General features: G+C 39.1%; 2 long non-coding RNA genes across 16 annotated transcripts in view; both read right to left on the bottom strand.

The window, feature by feature from the left end:
* The window catches only part of LOC129630391 (uncharacterized), a 199,084-nt gene extending 174,750 nt beyond the window's left edge, over positions 1 to 24,334 (bottom strand). For 9 of the 15 annotated variants that reach the window (XR_008703668.1, XR_008703666.1, XR_008703663.1 and 6 more), the window contains exon 1: positions 23,584 to 24,325. This is a non-coding gene — a long non-coding RNA (uncharacterized LOC129630391). Of the gene's footprint in view, positions 1 to 23,583 lie in introns of all 15 variants that reach the window. The other 6 variants (XR_008703658.1, XR_008703657.1, XR_008703662.1 and 3 more) reach the window with 4 other exon arrangements.
* LOC129630393 (uncharacterized) lies at positions 2,212 to 23,577 on the bottom strand. The gene is made up of 2 exons (XR_008703673.1): positions 23,340 to 23,577; positions 2,212 to 3,660 (listed from the first exon to the last, which is right to left on the bottom strand). It is a non-coding gene; the product is annotated as an uncharacterized LOC129630393 (long non-coding RNA).
* Positions 24,335 to 24,723: the final 389 nt, after the last annotated feature.

Raw genomic sequence — 24,723 nt, 5'->3', positions numbered from 1 at the left:
TATACAGCCCTGGTGGATATTTCTTTGGTTCATTGAATAAAACATTCACATCAGTCTATTATTGTGTTGCTGCTGTCTTTGCTATAATTAACACAGCAACAGATTAAAAAATACTACTTAAAATAACTGGTATACATTCACTTCCAAACAGAATACACATAAAAAAGATTATTCAACAGAGAGCTGCCAAATGTACTGTAAACTGGAAGTGTTTCAATATCACTTAAACACTCGGCTAGAAGCTAAGTGAACCACATCTCTGCTGTCAGCAGAGCATGAAACTCTGAGATTTGTTTCAGTTTCCATCCGGTCTCTGCCAGTTAAAACTAAAGACTTCTACAGGCTAAATACATATTTCCATTTTTACTGGCATTGTCCACTTACTCTTTTCTAAGCAATACAGTTCCTTCTCCAGGATGCTTGATCCTTTTATGAAGAAGATATTCTGAAAAGCATTACGGTCTGACAAACTTTTCCAAATTTCATCACCACCCTCATCTCTACGAAGCCTTTCTTGGATGCTCACAGTTGTGAATGGCACCATAGAGAAAATCTAATAGATGCCATTCCTTTTCCTATGAGAACATATCACTCACACACACACATACACACACACACACACACACACACACACACACACACACACACACTTGGGTGCACACAGTTGTGAATGGCACCATAGAGAGAATCTAATAGATGCCATCCCTTTTCCTATGAGAACGTATCACTCACTCACACACACACACACACACAAGAAAGAGAGAAACAAATGCAAACAGAAAACCTGCTCCAAATCCTTCACTGAATTCCGCTTTATTATCAAATCAAATAAAATGTTCTCAGCATGTCAGAGATTCCCACAATACAAGCCTAGATTATCTCTCTCTCCCCAATGTGTTCTACCAATCACTTGAGTGTATCTCCTATTCCTAGTAAACCAGATTACTTTCAGTTCCTGTGACATTAGGATTTTCTCCTCATCTGATCCTGCCCTCTAAATAAGCAGAGAACTGGGGCCCTGGAGTTTAGAGTAGGGTACGTTAGATGCCTGATTCAGAGGGAAGGGAGGGAAGGGCCTAGGGAGGAAGAAGTATTCCTTGTAATCTTATCCATGGGTAGCTGGCATGCAACTAAGAAAATCATCTGAGCCAGATCATCCCTGAGTTGCTATGGAGGAAAGTCATGCAAACCAAACATGTTGTCAGTTTAAATGAGTGCTGCAGAAATAAGGCTTTGGTGATGAAACCAGGATGAGAGAGATAGGAGAAAGAAAACATTTAAAAGTGGAGGGGTTGAGATGCAGTCAAAACTGCAGAAATAAGAGATCTAAAGACTTCCTATAATTGCTGCATCTCTGGGTGGCTGGGGACAGAGTGTGAAGGATGTGAATGGAACTAAGTGCCACCTCGGGGCTTCTACTCATGGCATTCTTTCTGCAAGGAATGTCTCCTTCCACTCATCCCAATCATACCCATTCATCAAAACCCATCTCAAATATCATATTTTCCAAGAAACCTGTACCTATCCCTTCAAAAGAGGCCACAGTCCCTCTTTTTCACTTCATCAGACATGGCTGGTACTTCTTCATGGCCTTTCTTAGGTAGATCGTATGTTACAGTCTTCAGTTTATTTGTCCCCTTACTATATTATACAATACTGTAAAATTATGGATTTCTTCTTAATATCAACTCTGTGTGTGCACGCACAGTCTCTCAGTCATGTCTGACTCTTTGAGGCCCCATGGACTGTAGCCCACCTAGCTCCTCTGCCCACGGCATTTTCCAGGTAAGAATACTGGAGTGGAGTGCCATTTCCTATTTCAGCTGATCTTCCCAACCCACGAATCGAATCTGCATCTTTTGTGTCTCCTGCATTTGCGGGTGGATTCTTTACCACTAACATCACCTGGGAAGCCCAATATCAAGTGTAGCAACTACAAACCCTGGTGCATAATTGTTGCTCAATAAATACTGTTAATATTATTTTAACTAATATCTAGGTAGGGAAGAAATATTTGCATGATCTATGGAACAAGGAAAAGGGTAAAAGGTCCAAATATGTCTCTAGATGTTCTCCCAGTCAGCCAGCATCACTGGCATTCCCACGATATGTTTTACAGAGATAACTAGAGATGTTCAGCTTATATTGAATATTTATCATGGGCCTACTCACTCAATTTGCTCATGTGTCAGAGAAAAATCATTCACTATATTCTCAAGGTATATGAAGAATGTTTAATAAATATCACTGCAGAAATATAGAAATGTCCATTTCAATATTCTCTTCAGTTTTTCTGGGCACAGCCAGGAAGCCATTTCATCCCAACTAAATCTCTGAGACCAAGACTAATTTAGGTTATGTTGTGACTAAAACTAGCTTGCTTTCTTATTTAACAATTATCTCTCACTGTATTATCTTTTTGCTAAATATATCATTTTGGAAATAGATGCTTGATATACATATTTCATATAAACCAATGGTAGGATCCATAGGAAAAATCTTACACTGTTACAGGAAATAAAAGACTTGAATGTTGTTTGTGTCAGCTGCTAGAAAGATTGAGGTCAAATTTTCAGCCAAGCTATAGCAAAGCCTATTGGACATTATGGAATATAATCTATGTTTAAACATTATCCCCAGATTTATTTTACTTTTCCTATTTATTTCCCTATTTTCCAATTTTATTACCTAAAAAAATGGTATATTATAAGCCCCTTTAAATACTTCTTATTTTAAAAATGAGGGCTATAAGTAATAAATACACAAAATTAATCTACTTTTCTTGAGACTGTGATATCCTAAAGTCAAAAATATTACACAAGTGTATAATTCTATTAAGTAAAAAGAAATTACCAGCTTTAGGATATTTTCTTAAAAGTAGAATGATTTTAAAATTAGTTGGAAGGTGCAAGAAAAATCTAAAGATTTCCTAATTTGCTCCTAATGTTGAGATAAGCCATTTATTCATTTTTATCTATTTTTTTCCCTCTAAGGGTAAGGTAAATAAAACTTCCACCTGGTGACCTCACTTTTATAATTCTATCATAAAGTACAAAGGTTAGAAATCTTGGCTTTCAAAATTCTTTGCAATACTCACAGAGCTATAAAGTTATAAGAAATGCAAAGTGGTACTATTCACTAAGAATCTTGTTTTCCAAGGCTACAGCCATGCATCAACTAAACAAACTATAAATACGAAATATTATTGGCTATTCATCATTTGAAAGACCTTCAATTCAGTTTGGTCGTTCAGTCATGTCCAACTCTTTGTGATCCCATGAACCACAGCACGCCAGGCCTCCCTGTCCATCACCAACTCCCGGAGTCTACCCAAACCCATGTCCATTGAGTCGGTGATGCCATCCAACCATCTCATCCTCTGTCGTCCCCTTCTCCTCCTGCCCTCAATCTTTCCCAGCATCATGGTCTTTTCCAATGAGTCAGCTCTTCGCATCAGGTGGCCCAAGTACTGGAGCTTTAGCTTCAACATCAGCCTTTCCAATGAACACCCAGGATCGATTTCCTTTAGGATGGACTGATTGGATCTCCTTGCAGTCCAAGGGACTCTCAAGAGTCTTCTCCAGCACCACAGTTCAAAAGCGTCAATTCTTTGGTGCTTGGCTTTCTTTATAGTCCAACTCTCACATCCAAATATGACCACTGGAAAAATCATAGCCTTGATTAGACAGACCTTTGTTGGCAAAGTAATGTCTCTGTTTTTGAATATGCTGTCTAGGTTGGTCATAACTTTCCTTCCAAGGAGTAAGCGTCTTTTAATTTCATGGCTGAAATCACCATCTGCAGTGATTGTGGAGCCCAGAAAAATAAAGTCAGCCACTGTTTCCACTGTTTCCCCATCTATCTGCTATGAAGTGATGGGACCAGATGCCATGATCTTAGTTTTCTGAATGTTGAGCTTTAAGTCAACTTTTCACTCTCCTCTTTCACTTTCATCAAGAGGCTCTTTCGTTTTTCTTCACTTTCTGCCATAGGGTGGTGTCATCTGCATATCAGAGGTTACCTTTAAAATGGGCTTCCCTGATAGCTCAGTTGGTAAAGAATCAGCCTACAATGCAAGAGACCATGGTTCAATTCCTGGACCAGGAAGATCCCCTGGAGAAGGGATAGGCTACACCCTCCAGTATTCTTGGGCTTCCCTTGTGGCTCAGCTGGTAAAGAATCTGCCTGCAATGTGGGAGACCTGGGTTTGATCCCTGCATTGGGAAGATCCTTGGAGAAGGAAAAGACTACCCACTCCAGTATTCTTGCCTGGAGATTTCCATGGACTGTATAGTTCATGGCGTCACAAACAGCAACTTTCACACTAGTCACAAACACACCTTTAAAATATGTAGTTCTCTCACTAAAACAAGATGAAAACTTAGAATTTGAAGCTGATTAACAGCAAAAATCACTGCAAGTGTCATGAAATTTCGTCAGAACTTATTTCCAAAATTTCCCATCTTTGGTAATGCCATGTCATACATATTTTGCTTTTATTTGTATACTTTCATTTCCAATTAAAATGTTTCAAAAATTAATGTTTTGAGTAAAAAGAGTCGTTAAAAGGCCAATGCAAAATATGACATTTTACACACACAGTCTTTTAAAAAATATGTCTCAGATTAAAAGGTTTTTTATGAACTGGTTATTTAAATGTGTGGAAGTGAGCAAATGTTGTATTATTGCTGACTCAAAAGAAGACACTTGCTGTGTGGGCAGAGAATGTGGAAGCTATTTGTGAAGGGAAGAGTTTGTCACTTGAATTAATGTGGTAGACTTGCCTCATAAGTCATCTCCACCATACTGCTCTACTACACTGCTGGGAAGAGTCAAGGTCAATATTCTACTCATTTAGAACATACAGAGCCTATTTATTTACTAAAGGACTCATATCCCTTCATGTGGTCAGGATACAATAAGACTCAGAATAAAAGCTTCTTTAAGAAACCAATTATTCAGGGAAATGAATAAACTATTACATTTGAACAAATATGTCAAAATCTTGCTTGCTCTCCTCTGCAGCTGAATGCCATGACTTGCCTATCCACACAGAGGAGGTGGTCACCTACCAACTCAGATTTCGGTCCTACTGAATAGGTTCCTTATTACAATGCAGTATTGTTTCTCTCTTTATGTCTTCCTTGAAGCCCTGATTTCTATTATATTTTCCCAAAATCCTTTAAAAAAGAACAAAGCATTCCTTTGCACAATAGGATTTAAGAATTGAACTTGTTTATGCAGAAAGAGTGCTGTCTTCAATATGGCAGCCAAGCTCTCAAAAAGCAGAAAGTGAAAGCAGTACATGGGAATGTCAGAGAAAAAGAGACACTGAAAGTGTTAAAAACAAACTTTAGCGGGGTTCAGCATTTTGTTTCTGGTTCACTTTTTGCTGAAGGTAAGAACATACTCCATATACCTAGGATAAGAATTCATTCTGAATATTCATGTTGATGATTTCTATTTATAGGAAATAATCATGGCAGGTCATAAAAATAACTGAATATGGAACAAATGGACTCTTCCTGGCCCTGTGGGCCAGTTTCCAACAGTGAACATATTCTTGGTACTATTTTGTTCCCATAGATTCACAAAGAGTGGCTGCTTTGGTTTTCTTGTCCAGAGAATTGGTCCATTCAGCACATCCATATGGTGCCCTAGATTCTATTGAAAAGTCGATGAATCATGTGGGTGAATGGACCACTTCTATGTCCTCATTTTCTTTTCCATTATTTGGGGTTTTAAAACTTTGGTTTGAGTTCATTTTTATTGCTAACTATTAATATTGTCTTTATGCTGTGCTCAGTCACAGTTGTGTCTGACTCTTTGCGACCCCATGGACTGTCACCCTCCAGGCTCCTCTGTCCATGGGATTATCCTGGCAAGAACACTGGAGTGGGTTGCCATTTCCTGCTCCAGTCTCTCTAGCTGGTTGGAACTGTTAAAAGAGCTGAGAAAATGGTGGGAAAAGGCAAAAGGCTGGGAAAAGACTCAAGGTTGGCATAGGCATGCAGCCAACTAGGATGTCCATTTCCTAATGCTCCAGAAAGATCTCTGTATTAAGCTTTTCTGCTAGTCTTTGCTTCAAACCAAACTGATCAGCAACTGCTGTCAGAGGATATTTAAAAAATACTCATTAAGCACTAATTATACATGAAGCACTGTTAGACTTTCAATTACAAAAATTTTTTTTTTAATAATTCCTGTTTTCACAGAGCTCAGGGTCCTTAGGAAGTCACCATGGAAGTAATACACCTGAATAAAAATTACTCCAATGACTGGGGGCAGGTTATGAAGAGATGAAAGTGTCTCAGGAGATAAGATATGGAAAGGTTATCTAGCAGAAGAAACAAAGACTATGGTAAAGAAAGTGTCATAAAACTGTGACTGAGAAATATAATATCATTTCAACGTATGAGAACCAGGGAATCACTTCCAATTTCTCAACAACTGGGGGGATAATAATACAACCGGAGCTTTGTGTTTCTACCCCATGCACTTTTAGCTACCTCCTATTTCTATTTATGCACCATTAGCTGGTTGCCTGGAATCTCTGCTACCACATGTTCATCATCCCTGCTCCTCTTTCATTTTTTCTGAAAAATGACTCAATTTCTGTAAACAAATGTTCTCATAGGTCTCTATTTCCCTATAATTTTATCATCATTAGACCTTTCCATGACCATTTGTAAGCTCTCTAAATTCAACTGTAATGGAGTTTTCAGAAGGGCAGAGGAATCAAACCTGGAGCAAATCAAAATTGGTTTCCCTCCTCCCCTGTGAAGTACGGTTAAAATGAATATCAAGAAAATCTATGAAGGCAACTAAACAGATAGGAGATCTCTTAAAACCAATGAGAAGAAAAATGAAATGAAGCAAAAAGTAATTAATCCCTGCTTCTTCTGCCTGTGGAGGAAACCCTGTCACAGGGGCAAGAGTGGGGATGCAGCCACGGAGGGCTCTCCCACCCTGTCTCCCTGAGCTTTCCATGCGACATAAAGCAATCAAACCCCTGGTGCCCGCTTCAGGCCTGGATTCAAGTGCATCCACGTGCTTGTAAAAACCCTCCATTCAGCTGGAACAGAGGGGACTAACTTAGTTCTCACAGCAAGGAAGAAAGCACATGGAGTAGAAGTTCAGCTGCAAAACAGACAAGAATACACCGGTGTCTCAGAGGGCCTTCAGCAACCGGAAGCAGAGAAACCAGGCAGAGCACACACAACACAGTCCAGAGCAGAAACGCTTCCACGTGTTCAGCACGCATTCACCACCCTTCCCTTTCTGCCCATCAGTTCTCCAATAACTGTCTTAGGTACTGACACTGTACCTCTCCCATTAGTAATATTTTCACTTGTCCAAATATACTTTTGCTCTCAACCTCCTGGCATAGGAAATAGGATGGTAGAATGGCCGCTATTCTCTTGAAAAGCAGATCCCATCTTCAGTTGTTTACTGAACGGCTGACAATAGTTCACTCCTACCAACCACTTCCAGAAAGTCAGAGAAGGAACTGCCCATCACCCTGAAGGAGAAAGAAAGGTAATTTCTCTGTGATTTTTAAACGCATGAAAAGAAAAATCTCTGTTGAAGCATTAACTATAAACTGCACAAACATTAAATTGTTTTGAAGATTAAGCTCCCAAGAGCTGCCATGATTAATGAATCAATGGCATCAGCAAATTTTACACAACAGAAACAGAGCAATTGTGAAAAACCAACAAGCACAACTAAATTTTGTTGTAACTGGCTCAAGTCATCTTAGATGTCATGAAAACGGAAAATAAAACAGTATTAAATGGTACAAAGTTTAGGAATCCTGAATTTGTACCGAAAGAGTTTGATTTTAATTGTAAAATTTTAGGGTAAGTTTTGATTCATAATGTGTTCCCATTTTCAAAGATGTAGCTTTCTTAGGCCAAACATTAGTTTACCATTAATGTAAGATTTTTTCCTATATTTTTGGATCTTTGACAGAAATACTTTATTTAACCCCTCTTCATATCCTTTATTTTTTCTGCCTACTGGAATAAGTTTGAGGTGAATGAATAAGCTATCCAATTTAGCAAGCATTTTCAACCCTTAAAAAGCTGATGTAAAGGTAGCTCTAAGAGACACCCAAGAAAATAGAATGGATCAGTAGGATAACCTAAAGCAGAAGGGTCGTCTCTGATCCTTTCTGCACCTCTTCTTATTGTCTAATGCAGGATATAGCATAGACTAGGTTTTCAGACTTGCTGGATGAAACTGGTTAAAGATGAATATGCTTATGTTGTAAGAATACAGTAAATTATCATTTGTCACCCAGTTCTTTCAACATGACCTCCACAGAAGTAAGAGACCACCCGGACTCTTGGAAGTAAGCCTTGAAAGATGGATTTGCCAAAGGAAATGTCAATAAGGCCAGTTACAGGATCATCCTGAATAATCAGATCAATCTGGGCTAAAAATTTAGTTCTGTATGTGTTAATTAGAAGTGATATTATTGGAGTTTTAAAGAGTGAGACTGCACCACAGTTTAACTCAAAATGTCTCTTCAAGGAGGAGTCATGTAAAACAGAAAGAGCACTGAGGCAGGAGTCGGCTGACAGAACTCTATCTTGACTGACTGTGTCCTTTTAAATAAATTTCTTTAATTGTTGAGGTCTCAGTGTGCTCATCTACAAAATGAAACAAGTTGAATTCCCAAATTTTCTATGTATGTCAGGGTGAAACTTTTTAAGTAGCTTGTTGGCTTTCATCTAGAAAACCAACAAATGTGAGAAATAACCAAAATAGAGGTCTTTAAATTTTAATAATTATTTAATAACAAAAATTGAAATAAAAATGTGATGAAGGGGGCATCTTATTTGATTTCTTTCCCAGGGCCTTGTCTTTCTTCATCATTTTTCCTCCTCATTTTTATGCCGTTAGTATCATGGGAGAGCATGTATGTGCACATCTGATCCCTTTTTGACTACCTAGAGGGCTTAGTTTCTTGGATTTCCCATAAGATTCAATTTGCCTGCCTGCACCAGCTCTTTTGTGATTTTTAGTAACTGTTTCTCTAATCTCCAATATCATCCACCCTTCTAGAACATCACTTCCTCATCAAGGCCCCACATTTGTCTATAGTCTAATTTTTTTCCACAAAGTCTAATAAATCTTTTATTCCCATGGAACTTAGAGTGTCTCTGTTCTCCTAACTGAAAGCTGATAGGTATAACGGCATGACATACCACGCTGACCACCAATCAAGTCTCTGACTTGTTTGTACATGTTGAGTCTCTATCTTCAAATCTCTTTGTCCTCAAGAAGATACCCCAAGGGAAAAGGACAATGAACTTCCCTGACAATGTGATACATCCAAAATCACTGCATATTATACACCTATTTTTTTAATTGGAGAATAACTAGTTCACAATATCATGGTGGTATCTGCCATAAATCAATATGAATCAGTCCTAATTATATTTATATGTATAAAACATACATATTATATATGTGTGTGTATGTATGTGTGTGTATATATATATATATAGAGAGAGAGAGACTCTCCCACCATTTCACCACTCCAGGTCATCACAGAGCACCAGGCTGGGCTCCCTGTGTTATACACCTTTTTTTCACCACGTGGAACATGAGGTCTTAAGGGCTGCTTCTTGCTAAAAGAACTTCCCTGCCTATTCTGTGGGTATAAGAAGACAATTAGTATGAAACAGAAATGTTTCTGGGCAGTTCTCTTTTTTAGTATCATCTAAAACTGTGGAAAATTCTTTAAGAGATGGGAATACCAGACCACCTGACCTGTCTCTTGAGAAACCTGTATGCAGGTCAGGAATCAACAGTTAGAACTGAACATGGAACAACAGACTGGTTCCAAATAGGAAAAGGAGTACGTCAAGGCTGTATATTGTCACCCTGCTTATTCAACTGATATGCAGAGTACATCATGAGAGAAACTGGACTGGAAGAAGCATAAGCTGGAATCAAGATCACTGGGAAAAATATAAATAACCTCAAATATGCAGATGACACCACCCTTATGGCAGAAAGTGAAGAGGAACTCAAAAGCCTCTTGATGAAAGTGAAAGTGGAGAGTGAAAACGTTGGCTTAAAGCTCAACATTCAGAAAACGAAGATCATGGCATCCGGTCCCATCACTTCATGGGAAATAGATGGGGAAACAGTGTCAGACTTAATTTTGGGGGGCTCCAAATTCACTGCTGATGGTGACTGCAGCCATGAAATTAAAAGACGCTTACTCCTTGGAAGGAAAGTTATGACCAACCTAGATAGCATATTCAAAAGCAAAGACATTACTTTGCCAACAAAGATCCGTCTGGTCAAGGCTATGGTTTTTCCAGTGGTCACGTACGGATGTGAGAGTTGGACTGTGAAGAAAGCTGAGCGCCGAAGAATTGATGCTTTTGAACTGTGGTGTTGGAGAAGACTCTTGAGAGTCCCTTGGACTGCAAGAATATCCAACCAGTCCATTCTAAAGGAGATCAGTCCTGAGTGTTCATTGGAAGCACTGACCCTGAAGCTGAAACTCCAATACTTTGGCCACCTCATGTGAAGAGTTGACTCATTGGAAAAGACTCTGATGCTGGGAGGGATTGGGGGCAGAAGGAGGGGACCACAGAGGATGAGATGGCTAGATGGCATCACTGACTCGATGGACGTGAGTCTGAGTGAACTCTGGGAGTTGGTGATGGACAGGGAGGCCTGGCATGCTGCGGTTCATGGGGTCGCAAAGAGTCAGACACGACTGAGTGACTGAACTGAACTGAACTGAAAACTGTTCCTGAAGCTAAGAGACAGGAAACTAGTTATCAGGTGGAACTCATGTCACTGTCCCCAAGACCTTTACACATTTTAAAATCTGTGCTTTGTCTCCTAATAAAAATTAGGGTGAACTGCAGAAAATAGGAAAATGAAAAACTGATATGAAGGATGTATTTAGTTAATGAAAGTCAGTATCAGATGTAAAACATACTAAAGAATAAAAGCAAAACTATTTTATTTACAAATAGATTTCAAGTTGTTCAATGGCACAGAAACATAATCACTAGTCCAAGTGAAGGAAAGTATGACCTTCACTACTTTAAAAGGCACTCTGTCTTCTTTGTCCTATTGTTTTTCCAATCCATTTCTAAGTGGCAATGCCCTATCAAATGCTCAAATGCAAAAACTTGAGTTCAAATAATTGTCAACACTTATCTGAACTCTTTTTTATTCCATCTCACATTTCTAAATCATGTTTATTTCATAAAGTTAAACTCAAGCCAGATGAAATCCCTTGACAAAAGAATCGAACAACTCCAAATTGATCTCTTAAGTGGATCAATAGAAACTTAACTGAAATGGATTGGGGATTTTATCAAACTTGATGTAGTAGAACACTAATAAGATCACTTCCAATTCATACATATAGAACTAAATTTTCAGCACAAATTGATCTTATTACTAAGGATGAATGGTCACCTTTAATAATGGATTAAGGTGGTAAAGAATTCTCTTTTTATTCAAAAATCTTTTTTTTTTCTCTTTTAAACTATTGGAGATTGTCTTAACTTTTTCTCTTACATTGAACTTTCCTCACTTTTTACATGATCAGGTTTGAGGTTTAGGATTGTTTTAATTTTCATAATTTGACCTGGATTTTTAAACTCAGAAATATCTTCTGATGTGTTCTCAAAGGAGAAGTTTGTAACAGCCAGAAAATCCATGATGATACAAATGTATTGCTCCAATAAACCATAACATTCCTACAAGCTGTTTGTAAAACAGTGCAAATAATAGTAAAGATGTCAGTATGACAGAGGATTGTACATTTGAAGTGCTAGCTTTGTCTATTTGTGACTATTAATGTGATAATCAGGTATGTTTCTTAGATCTGTTACATGCTAGAATTTATTAATATTATTCATAAAATGTATGCATGAAAATTTGATGATCAATCTTCTAGGTGATTTCGGTAAAGACAATATAGTGAAGAATAAAGGCTAAAGACTTTATCTCTTAAAAAACCCTAATCTACCTCCAATCCATTTGAAATATCAGAAGATTTATCCATCCTAAAATCCATCTCTTCATATCTACATGCAGAGACTGGCCTCTGCAATGGTGTCAAATGTTGGTTCAGATTGCTCCCAGCAATTTTCACTGCTCTTCAGCGAAAACAAAGAGAACTGCTATGAAATGTTCAGATACTTGGAGATTTTATTGGACACTTTGCCAGTGAATGCATGTGGATGTAACTTTTCCAGAACGTTTCTCCCTCCATCTTATATTAGTTAAATAGATCCAAAAGAAGAAAACATCTCTATACCTAAGAAAATGTTCAAACATTCATGTAAGACTTTGTATCCTGTTCTTGCACTCACTTCTGCCTACTGGTGGGTGTGCTCTGAATTATAAATTCTTAACGGTATTTGCAAACATTTAAGGCATGCTGCAGTCCACGGGGTTGCAAAGAGTTGGACACAACTGAGCAACTGAACTGAACAGAAACATATTTGTGCTTCAGTAAGGAAATACTGGGTTTCCCTGGTGGCTCAGACAGTAAAGAGTCCATCTGCAATGTGGAAGACCTGGGTTCAATCCCTGGGTTGTGAAGATCTGCTGGAGGAAGGCATGGCAACCCACTCCAGTATACTTGCCTGAAGAATACCCATGGAGAGAGGAAGCTGGCAGGTTACAGTCCACGGGGTCGAAAAGAGTCAGAAACAACTGAACGACTAAGCACAATACAAGTAAATAATAAGATAGGTAATATGGTGTACTCTGCTTTTATGTTCTTAAATCTAGAAGGGCTTCCCTAGTGACTCAGACGGTAAAGAATCTGCCTGCAATTCAGGAGCCCTGGGTTCGATCTCTGAGTTGGAAAGATCCCCTCGAAAAGGGAATGGCAATCCATTCCAGTATTCTTGCCTGAGAAATCCCATGGAGAAAGGACCCTGGCAGGCTACAGTCCATAGATGGTTTAGATGGAGAAAATCCACCCAAAACAGTCTTGATCTTTTTGGTGCAGGATAACTCAGAAGAGTTTTATATTGGAGTATGGGTCTAAATATGGAGTTCTATATATGGAATTATATGAATTACCATATAAGAATTATATATTATATGGGTAAGACTAGCAATCACTTTAAGAAAATTAGAGACCCCAAGGGAACATTTCATGCAAAGATGGGCAAAATAAAGGACAGAAATGGTATGGACCTAACAGAAGCAGAAGATATTAAGAAGAGGTGGCAAGAATACACAGAAGAACTGTACAAAAAAGATCTTAATGACTCAGATAACCATGATGGTGTGATCATGTACCTAGAGCCAGACTTCCTAGAGTGTGAAGTCAAGTGGGCCTTAGGGAACATCACTGCGAATAAAGCTAGTGGAGGTGATGGAATTTTAGTTGAGCTATTTCAAATCCTAAAAAGTGATGCTGTTAAAGTGCTGCACTCAATATGCCAGCAAATTTGGAAAACTCAGCAGTGGCCACAGGACTGGAAAAGGTCCATTTTCACTCCAATTCCAAAGAAAGGCAATGCCAAAGAATCTTCAAACTACTACATAATTGCACTCACCTCACATGCTAGCAAGGCAATGCTCAAAGTTCTCCAAGCCAGGCTTCAACAGTACATGAACTAGAACTTCCAGATGTTCAAGCTGGATTTAGTAAAGGCAGAGGAACCAGAGATCGAATTGCCAACATCTCTTGGATCATAGAAAAATCAAGAGAATTCCAGAAAAACATATACTTCTGCTTCATTGACTATGCTAAAGTCTTTGACTGTGTGGATTATAACAAACTGTGGAAAATTCTTCAAGACAGGGGAATACAAGTCCACCTTACACTGCTGCTGCTGCTGCTGCTAAGTCGCTTCAGTCGTGTCCGACTCTGTGCGACCCCATAGACGGCAGCCCACCAGGCTCCCCCGTCCCTGGGATTCTCCAGGCAAGAACACTGGAGTGGGTTGCCATTTCCTTCTCCAAAGGAAAGAAGTCACCTTACACTACCATATGTAAAATAGATAGCCAATAGAAATTTGCTGTATGACTCAAGGGAACTCAAGCTGGGGTGCTGTAACAACCTAGAGGGGTGGGAAGGGGTGGGAAGTGGGAGGGAGGTCCAAAGGGAAGGGACATTTGTACACCTGTGGTTAATTCATGTTGATGTATGGCAGAAATCAGACCAGTATTGTAAAGCAATCTTTTAACTAAAAATAAATAAATTTTTAAAAAAGAAAAAAAAATACCACCTTACCTGCCTCCCAAGAAATCTGTGTGCAAGTCAAGAAGCAACAGTTAGAATCTGACATGGAACAACTAACTGGTTCCAAATTGAGAAAGGAAGATGTTAAGGTGAATACTGTCACCCTGCTTATTTAACTTCTATGCAGAGTACATCATGTGAAATGCCAGACTGGATGAAGCACAAGCTGGAATCTAGATTGTTGGGAGAAATACCAATAACCTCAGATACACAGAGGACAGCATCCTTATGGCAGAATGCAAAGAGGAACTAAAGAATCGCTTGATGAAAGTGAAAGAGGGGAGTGAAAAAGCTGACTTAAAACTCAACATTCAAAAAAACTAAGCTCATGGCAACTAGTCCCATCACTTCATAGCAAATAGATGGGAAAACAATGGAAACAGTGACAGACTTTATTTTTTTTGGGGGGGGGCTCCAAAATCACTGCAGATGGTGACTGCAGCCATGAAATTAAAAGACATTTACTCCTTGGAAGAAAAGCTATGACCAGCCTAAACAGCATATTAAAAAGCAGAGACAGTACTGCACTGACAAAGGTCCTTATAGTCAATGCTGAGGAATTCCCAGTGGTCTGTATGGATGTGAGAGGTGGACCATTAAGAAAGCTGAGCGTGGAAGAATTGATACTTTTCAACTGTGGTGCTGGAGAAGACTCTTGAGAATCCCTCGGACAGCAAAGAGATTATACTAGTTGATCCTAAAGGAAATCAGTCCTGAATATTCATTGGAATGACTGATGCTGAAGCTCCAGTATTTTGGCCACCTGATACAAACAACTGATGCACTGCAAAAGACCCTGATGCTGGGAAAGATTGAAGGCAGGAGGAGAAGGGAAAGACAGAGGATGAGATGGTTGGATGGCATCACTGACTTGATAGACATGAGTTTGAGCAAGCTCTGGGAGTTGGTGATGGACAAGGAAGCATTGTATGCTGCAGTCCATGGGGTCACAAAGAATTGGACACAACTGAGCAACTGAACTGATATATGGAATATGGGAAGATCCCCTGGAGGAGGGCATGGAACCCACTCCAGTATTCTTGCCTGGAGAATCCCCATGGACAGAGGAGCCTAGCGGGCTATAGTCCATAGGGTTGCAAAGAGTCAGAGATGACTGAAGCAACTTAGCACATAGGTCTAAAGCCCTAGAAACTTCTGCAGTGTCTTTTCCCCCCACCATGGGATGCCTTCTCTTTTCAGCATTGCCCAAAAGCTTGTGTGCATACACACACACACACACACACACATGCTGATTTGTCTAATGTAGATTTAGATATGTGTTTCTAAAAGTAATACTGCCATAAGGGTCACACACATCTTTTTAACATTGGGAAAAGTAATTAATATAAAAAACAAACAAGATATTATAAATATTATCAAGTGACATGCAATTACCACTGACTTCCCTGAAGTCAGTCTCTCCTGTGTGTGTGTGTTTGTGGGTGTGCATGCACACACATATATGCTTAACAGTTGAGTTCTGTCCAACTCTTTGAGATCCCTTGGACTATGCCCATCAGGCTTCTCTGTCCATGGGATTCTCCAGGCAAGAATAATGGAGTGGGTTGTCATTTCCTATTCCAGGGGATATTCTGGACCCAGGGATTGAACCTGCATCCCCTGTATGGGCAGGCAGATTTTTTACTACTGTGCCACCTAGTTCAGTTCAGTTGCTCAGTCATGTCCGAATCTTTGTGACCCCATGGACTGCAGCATGCCAGGCCTCCCTGTCTATCGTCAACTCCTGGAGCTAACTCAAATTCATGTCCACTGAGTCGGTGATGCCATCCAACCATCTCATCCTCTGTCATCCCCTTCTCCTCCCGCCTTCAATCTTTCTAAGCATCAGGGTCTTTTTAATGAGTCAGTTCTTTGCATCAGGTGGCTAAAGTATTGGAGTTTCAGCTTTAACATCAGGCCTTCCAAAGAATATTCAGGACTGATTTCCTTTAGGATGGGCTAATTGGATCTCCTTGCAGTCCAAAGGACTCTCAAAAGTCTTCTCCAACACCACAGTTCAAAAGCATCAATTCTTCAGTGCTCAGCTTTCTTTATAATTCAACTCTCACATCCATAGCTTTGACTAGATGGACCTTTGCTGGCAAAGTAATGTCTCTGCTTTTTAATAAGCTGTCTAGGTTGGTCATAACTTTTCTTCTGAGGAGCAAGCATCTTTTAATTTCATGGCTGCAGTCACTATCTGCAGTGACTTTGGAACCCACCAAAATAAAGTCTGTCACTATTTCCACTGTTTCCCCATCTATTTGCAATGAAGTGATGGGACCAGATACCATGATCTCAGTTTTCTGAATGTTGAGTTTTAACCCAACTTTTTCACTCCCCTCTTTCACTTTCATTAAGAGGCTCTTTAGTTCTTCCTCACTTTTTTCCATAGTGTGGTGTCATCTGCATATCTGAGGTTATTGATATTTCTCCCGGCAATCTTGATTCCAGCTTGTTCTTCTTCCAGCCCCACGTTTCTCATGATGTACTCTGCATATTAGTTAAATAAGCAAGGTGACAATATACAGCCTTGACGTACTCCTTTTCCTATTTGGAATCGTTCTGCTGTTCCATGTCCAGCTATAACTTTTGCTTCCTGACCTGCATACAGATTTCTCAAGAGGGATGTCAGATGGTCTGGTATTCCCATGTCTTTCAGAATTTTCCACAGTTTCTTGTGATCCACAAAGTCAAAGGCTTTGGCATAGTCAATAAAGCAGAAATAGATGTTTTTCTGGAACTCTCTTGCTTTTTCGATGATCAAGCAGAAGTTGACAATTTGCTCTCTGGTTCCTCTGCCTTTTCTAAATCCAGTTTGAACATCTGGAATTTCATGGTTCACGTATTGCTGAAGCTTGGCTTGGAGAATTTTGAGCATTATTTTACTAGCATGTGAGAAGAGTGCAATTGTGCGGTAGTTTGAACTTTCTTTGGCATTGCCTTTCTTTGGGATTGGAATGAAAACTGACCTTTTCCAGTCCTGTGGCCACTGCTGAGTTTCCCAAATTTCCTGGCATATTGACTGTAGCACTTTCACAGCATCATCTTTTAGGATTTGACACAGCTATACTGGAATTCTGTCACTCCCACTAGCTTTGTTCGTAGTGATGCTTCCTATGTCCACTTGACTTTGAACTCTAGGATGTCTGGCTCTAGGTGAGTGATCACACCATCATGGTTATCTGGGCCATGAAGATCTTTCTTGTACAGTTCTGTGTATTCTTGCCACCTCTTCTTAATATCCTCTGCTCTGTTAGGTCCATACCATTTCTGTCCTTTATCGAGCCCATCTTTGCATGAAATGTTCCCTTGGTATCTCTAATTTTCTTGAAGAGATCTCTAGTCTTTCCCATTCTATTGTTTTCCTCTATTTCTTTGCACTGATCATTGAGGAAGGCTTTCTTATCTCTCCTTGCTATTCTTTGGAACTATGCATTCAAATGGGTATATCTTCCCTTTTCTCCCTTGCTTTTCACTTCTCTTCTTTTCACAGCTATTTGTAAGGCCTCCTCAGACAGCCATTTTGCTTTTTTGCATCTTTTTCTTGGGGATGGTCTTGATCCCTACCTCCTGTACACTCTTTAATTAAAACGTTTTGGAAAATAAGTTCATTGTATTTTTTCTAAATGTAAAAGCAATAATGTGCTTATTTTAAAATAAATGTTTGGAAAATATAGAAAACTAAGAAAAAAATAAAAATATAAAAAACTCATTTAATACCACAAATCAGAGGGAAATCACTACATTTTAGCGAGAAACTAGTCTGGGCTTAAGTTGAAAAGTTCTGGAGCTAAAGTGTTGAACTGGAAATGTCTTTCTGTTTCTATACCAAATCCGAAATAGTGGTCACATGTTTCAAATATTCAATGGAAGGAAAGGCCACCATTGCAGAAAGCAGCAGAAAGAAAAATGTTTAGGATATTCACAGTGAATAGTTACTTCATTTTTTTACTAAAAGTGACTAGTTCCATCCCCATTCCACTCACTCATCTTACCTGATTATATCAGAAATCATTCAAAAGGGAGAGAGAGTAAATATATATGGTCTGACAACTATGAGAAAGAGGATGCTCCAGGCTACTGACAGCACCTGACTACTCCATCGCAGCACAGAGAAAGCCCCTATCCATTTTCAGCTGGAAGATAAAGTCTCTGACTTCGAGCAACCCATCTCCTAAAGGCCCACTGAGTGGAATATTCCTACCTCTTCTCAAATAAGTAGTCAGAATGTTGTGAGAGGAAACAATGTTTGAACTCCTTGAGAGTCCAAAACCATAGTACAAGATATGACATGAGTATGGGTAACTAACAGGGAGTAGCGACAAATAATTAACGTGAAATAGTGGACTTCCCATGTGGCTCATCGGTAAAGAATCCATCCGCCAATGCAGGCGATGCGGGTTTGATCCCTGGGTTGGGAATATCCCCTGGAGAAGGGAAAGGCAACCCACTCCAGTATTCTTACCTGGAGAATTCCATGGACAGAGGAGCCTGGCTAGGCTACAGTCCATGGAATAGCAGAAGTGTCGGACATGCCTCAGTGACTTCACCACCACAACAAAGTGGCCAAGTTATTTAGTGTGAGAGTGGAGGCAATGAGAGCTGAGGGTCACTTGCTGTGAGAGCCAATGTTATTCCTTCCCTTCCTTTAGTGCCCCTCTTGGGGGGATACTTCCACGTCCCCACTCTGCTGAACCTGAACTTCCTCTGGCCAAACAAATGTGCATGAAGTGCTGTGAGCTAATGAGGTGCAGAGCTTTTAAGAGCCTATGTGTGGTTTGCCATGCCTCTTTACTCATTCCAGATAGCTATGGTTCCATCACCTTAAGTTCTAAGGGAAATAAAAGGAACAGATAACTAATTTTTTAGGCAGGATATAGCATGAGAAAAATAAACATGACAGTTATAAGTTAATAGGATTTATGTGTTGTTTTATGAATAATAACCTATTCTGATGGATATATGCCAAGTACCAAAGATTTCACCTCAAAGATGAGAGAGATAATAGATGACACCAACAAGAAGGAGTAGGGCAAACACAGCTGTGAGAACTGCAAAAGAGATTTGTTTGTTTTTTTTCTTTTTTTTTTTTTAATATAAGAGTGAAAGGGAAATTTCTGGAAGCTGCATAGACTCAATTTTTCCCCCACGTATTTGATTTTGAGTCATGTTGATTTTACTCAATGTAATACTGTGAACATTTCTCATGTTTTGAACATTTGGGGAAAGCAACATTTTTAATGCTTATCTATCTCACTTATTTACTTATTGCACCACTGACATTTATCTCCTATTACATGCCATTTCAATACTATAAAAACATCATTATCTTGATACTCAAATTTTGAATATACAATTTTATAACCTTAGTTGACTATGAATTTTACTTATTTAATATCTTTTTTTGTACTGTCTCTTGTATTAGATTATAGCTCCTTATATGTACATTCTATGTTTATTATTTTCTCTTAATTTCCCTTGATATTTATCCCAGTAAATTACATAGAGCTAATACATATAGTCATTATAACTTGCCAATTAACCAAATAGTGCCATGAACATGCTTTTCTCTGACTCTTATAGAGATAACTAACAGGATGGTGGGATGTTTTCTTAACAATAGTTTATGTATGGGTGATGGAACAGCATAAACTTTCATATTTACTTGTAGGAAGGCTAATTCTGATTTTATTATATTCTTTTGTTATAGATGGTCAGGTTCTCATTAAAGTTCCTTAGAAGACAATTTAAGAAAAATAGCAAAAGCCAATACTTCAATATATCCAAATATCTATTTTGCTTCTTATTCAATAATTAAAAGCTATTAAACACAGTAAGATGTTACAAAATCAAGTTCATGACTGATTCAAATGTGAAACAGATAAGTATGTGAATGAAAGAAAAACTAAAGTCTTTACAATTAATCATCCATAGATGATAAACATTCATGCAGACAATTTAGATAACCCAGAAGGCAGAGAAGGAAAAGAACTAAGCTTCACTCAAATTATCACGTATGCTACACAATTAGATTCTAAATTCACCAAATGTAATGTATTGATAAGCTACAGTAGCATGATAGTTGAGAATGATAGTCAAAATTCTGACTTGAGCAACAAGGTGATACCATTCTCAAAGAGGGGGAAATATAGGTTGAGGGGCTGAGTTGAAGAGCAAAATTCTCAAATAATTATGGACATGTGGGAAAATGTGAGACCAGGGTGTCTAATGTGTATATACACACAATTATCCACTTGTCAGATTGGTGGTAATTTCCTATACTTATAAACCTGGTTAGCACAGTATCTAATCCTATTCATTAGCTATTAATAGTTATGTCCTGTGATTTAAACTTACAAGAGGACAGAAAAGCAGTGGAAAAATAGCAAAGTGTTTTACTAAGGCAGTAAAGTAGAAATAAATGCTTACACAATAATATGCTTTAACTCATTTGGAGTAAGTGTTGGTCATTAAATATAGTCAAAACCGTTACCATGCTGTGAATTACAGGGTCTTAAACATTCCTTTAACTGATACTTGACTTGTTAGAGGATAATGGTGGGTGGAGAGAGGGGTATCACAATAAATAATTGAAGACAAATTCTAGGCCTGTCACCAATGATTTCTTATGTATTATTTTCACTTAAACAGTGAAAGAAATGACAAAGGCATAAATAGAATGAAAGCCAACTTAATGAAGTCTCTCTTTCACAGTTCAGCAATGCTGAATCTAAACCAGTTTTCAGGCAGGGCAATTTTGGCACTAGAATCAGATCTCATGACTGGTTTTCTGGGATCAAAACTGAGATGCACTTCTAGCATTGTCTTTATTAGAATGAGCCAAAATGGTTAATACCTTCATATCATCTAACTTTTTGCATTTTTTCAAATTGATGGTGTCTGCAATATCCTTTTAAATTTACAAGATTTATACTGTAGGTAGAGATGGGCTTCTCTGTTGGCTCAGATGATAAAGAATCTGCCTGCAACGCAGGAGACCCAGGTTCAATCCCTGAGTTGGAAAGATCCCCTAGAGAAGGAAATAACAAACCTTTCCAGTAGTCTTGCCTGGAGAATCCCATGGACAGAAAAGCCTGGCAGGTTACAGTCCATAGGGTTGCAAAGAGAAGGACATGACTGAGCGACCAACACCACCACCAGAGATGTGCTGCAGATTAGTGAATACCAAGTTGCTTCAGAGTTTTTCGAGCAGCAGTAAATCTACATGAAGAAACACTACAGACTTTCAAAAGCTAACGGGTCTCCAGTACAAGTCGGTCTACTTTTAGCTTCTAAGAGTGTCTATCTGAACTGCCACTGATCCAAATTTACATCATCACTACAAAATCAAAGCAAGTCACAGACGTAAAGAACAATCCTATGGACACCAAGCAGGAAAAGGGGGATGGGGGGGTGGGGATGAATTGAGAGATTGGGATTGATACATATATACTATTGATACTGTGTATAAAATAGATAACTAATGAGAACCTACTTATAACACAAGAAACTCTACGCAATGCTTTGTGGTAACCTAAGTGGGAAGGAAATTCAAAAAAGAGAGGATATATGTACATGTATAGCTGAATGACTTTGTTGTACAGTAGAAACTAACATGCCATTGTAAGAAACTATACTCCAAAGAAATTCCTTTTCAAAAAAAGCAAGTCAAAGATTATACTATATTGACTTTCCACATACTTATAACTGTCTAGAAACAAACTTTGCTTCAAGAAAGTCAGTTAGTTCTGGATATTAATACATTCATTCAACCATTTTATTGAGAAGGTATTTAATGTCAGATATCAGGTCAATACTGATATAATCAAAATATTAAGTGTACCTTCCCCATCTCTCTTTGAGACCTAGATATATGACCTGAATTGTGAATTTTAAACATCCATGGCTGAATCATGTGAATGTACGGCAAAACCACAACAATACTGTAATTAGCCTCCAATTGGCAAAACTAATACAATTATGTAAAGTTTAAAGATAAAATAAAATTTTAAAAAAATAAATAAATAAAATAAAATAAAAATAAAATTAAAATAAATAAATAAACTATTGGGAAAATCAAAGCCTTTCTCACAACTGATGTTTCCAGAGCCCTATTTTATCTTGAAGTCATCTGCTTCCACACCCATACATTTGTGAAACTTGGTGCTTCTGACGGAAGGTACACACATGCAGCGGTGGCTCAGTGGTAAAGAATCGCCTGCCAATGCAGTAGCCACAGGAAACACAAATTAATCCCTGGGTTGGGAAGACCCTCTGGAGGAGTAAATGGCAACCCTCTCCAGCAGTACTGCCTGCAAAATCCCATAGACAAAAGAGCCTGGTGGGCTAGATAGTCCAAGGGGTCACAGAGGCAGACACAACTGAAGCAACTGAGCAGGCATTTCCACACATGCATACCTGGCTATTTCTCAAGTTTAATGATGCTGTTAAACAATGTACTCCAGGGGCCGCCCTGGTGGGCCTGTGGCTGAGTCTCCACACTTTCAATCCAGGGGGCCTGGGTTCAATCCCTGGTCAGGGGATCCCAAGTGCAGCAACTAAGAGTTTGCATGCCACAAAGAAAGATACCTCAAACTACAACTAAGACCAGCCAAACAAATAAATATTTTTAAAAATGTACTCGCGAGTATGAAATTAACATGGCAGAATGCACAGCCTTCTCCCAGCTCTCTAGTATTCCCTGTGTCTCTCCACTAAAACTCTCTTCTCTTCCTCCACTCTCCTCCATCTCTCAGGACCTAAAGGGCAGTGTGCTCAGTGTTCAGGCAGATCTTGCTTCAACAGTGTTTGGAAAGAACAGATCCAGGGACACCCCTTGTTTCAGTTTCTGACCACCCTCCAATCTTTTTTCCAGCTGGAAACTTTGGAATCAGCCACTCAGCAGTTCTCTACCACCTTGACCAACCAATTTCTTTCTTTCTTTCTTTCTTTTTTTTTGAGCTTAAAATTCCGTATTACCTATCATCCACGAGCTCTTGGATTCCTCAACTTATTCAATGAGGTGGAGGCTATCATCAGACACGGGGTCAATGCGCATCTGCGTGCCTCCTACACTTACCTTTCTCTGGGCTTCTTTTTCGACCTCCACAATGTGGCTCGGGGCTGCTTGGGCCACTTTTATTTCCCACAAAACAGCACAGGAGCAGCAAGAGGGAGTCAGGCCTCTCTTCAAGCGCAAACCAGTGCTGGAGCTGTTCCCTCCCCTTCCTGAACGTGCTGAAGCCTTCTCAAGTAATTGAGTGGTGTGAAACCCAGCCCACTGTGGAAGTCCCCATGCTCACAGAGAATAACCTGAAACATACCCTTGTGGATCTCACGTCCCAGGTTCTGCCCCTGCAGACCCCTACCTCTGTGACTGCCGGGAGAGCCACACACTAGGGAGCAGGTGAAACTTATCAAGAAGATGGCGACCAGCTAACCAATCTCTGCAGGCTGGCTGGTTCTCAGGCTCGGCTGGGCGAGGATCTCGTGGAAACTCTCACCTGTAAGAAGGACTAGCAGCTTCCAAGGCCCACAAGCATTTGCAGGTGGGGCAGGCCCTTCTGGTGTCAGGGCTTCTATCTGAAGCCCCTCTCTGCAGTCACTAGTTGGATTTTTAACCACCCTGAAGTTCTCTCCCAAGCCTTGGACCAAATGGAAACAATAAAGCTTTTTGCAGCAAAAAATAAATAAAAGACCTAAACAAATTCTTTTTCCAGATGCATGCCTGATATTTCTGTCTTATTTTATTGAAATGTTCTAAATCAAACACAAGCCTCTCTCTAGAGAGTCTGTTAAGTTGTATGTTCCAGTAAAACCTCTAATTGAAAGAGCAAGGTTGTTGAATATAACTCATTGCAATGAGGGAAATGTTCAATATTCATCTTGTCCATAGAATAGCCATATGTGACTACTAAACATCTTAAGTGTAGCTAGGACAAATAAGGACCTGAGGTTTTATTTAATTTTCATTAACTAATGTTTAAATAACCACATGTAGCTAGAGGCTACTATATGGAACAGCACCACTCTAGAGCAAGTAACTTCTGCCAAGCATTCAAGTACTTACTTAATAATCAGGGTTATATTAGCAACCAAGTCAGTCAGTGTATCCTTATAGACCTCATTTTATTCACATTAAATATTTTAAACTCTTAATGGGAAAAAAAAAAAACAAGGACTGATTTAATGAATTAGACTCACCTGAATCACAGTTTCAAACTTTGAAAGTGAAAGTGTTAATCACTCAATTCTGTCTGACTCTCTGTGACCCTGCCAAGTCTCCTCTGTCCATGGAATTCTCTGAGCAAGAATACCAGAATGGGCTGCCATTTCCTTCTCCAGGGGACTTTCCCAACCTAGGGACTGAAGCCAGTCTCCAGCATTGCAGGCAGACTTTTTACCATCTGAGTCTTTTGATTTTTAAATCAATCTTTGAAACAAGCAAAACAAAGAGGTCTAGA

This window comes from Bubalus kerabau, chromosome 16, assembly GCF_029407905.1.
Source record: "Bubalus kerabau isolate K-KA32 ecotype Philippines breed swamp buffalo chromosome 16, PCC_UOA_SB_1v2, whole genome shotgun sequence".
NCBI classification, from domain to species: Eukaryota; Metazoa; Chordata; class Mammalia; order Artiodactyla; family Bovidae; genus Bubalus; species Bubalus kerabau.
This window is presented reverse-complemented; position numbering and strand designations above follow the sequence as displayed.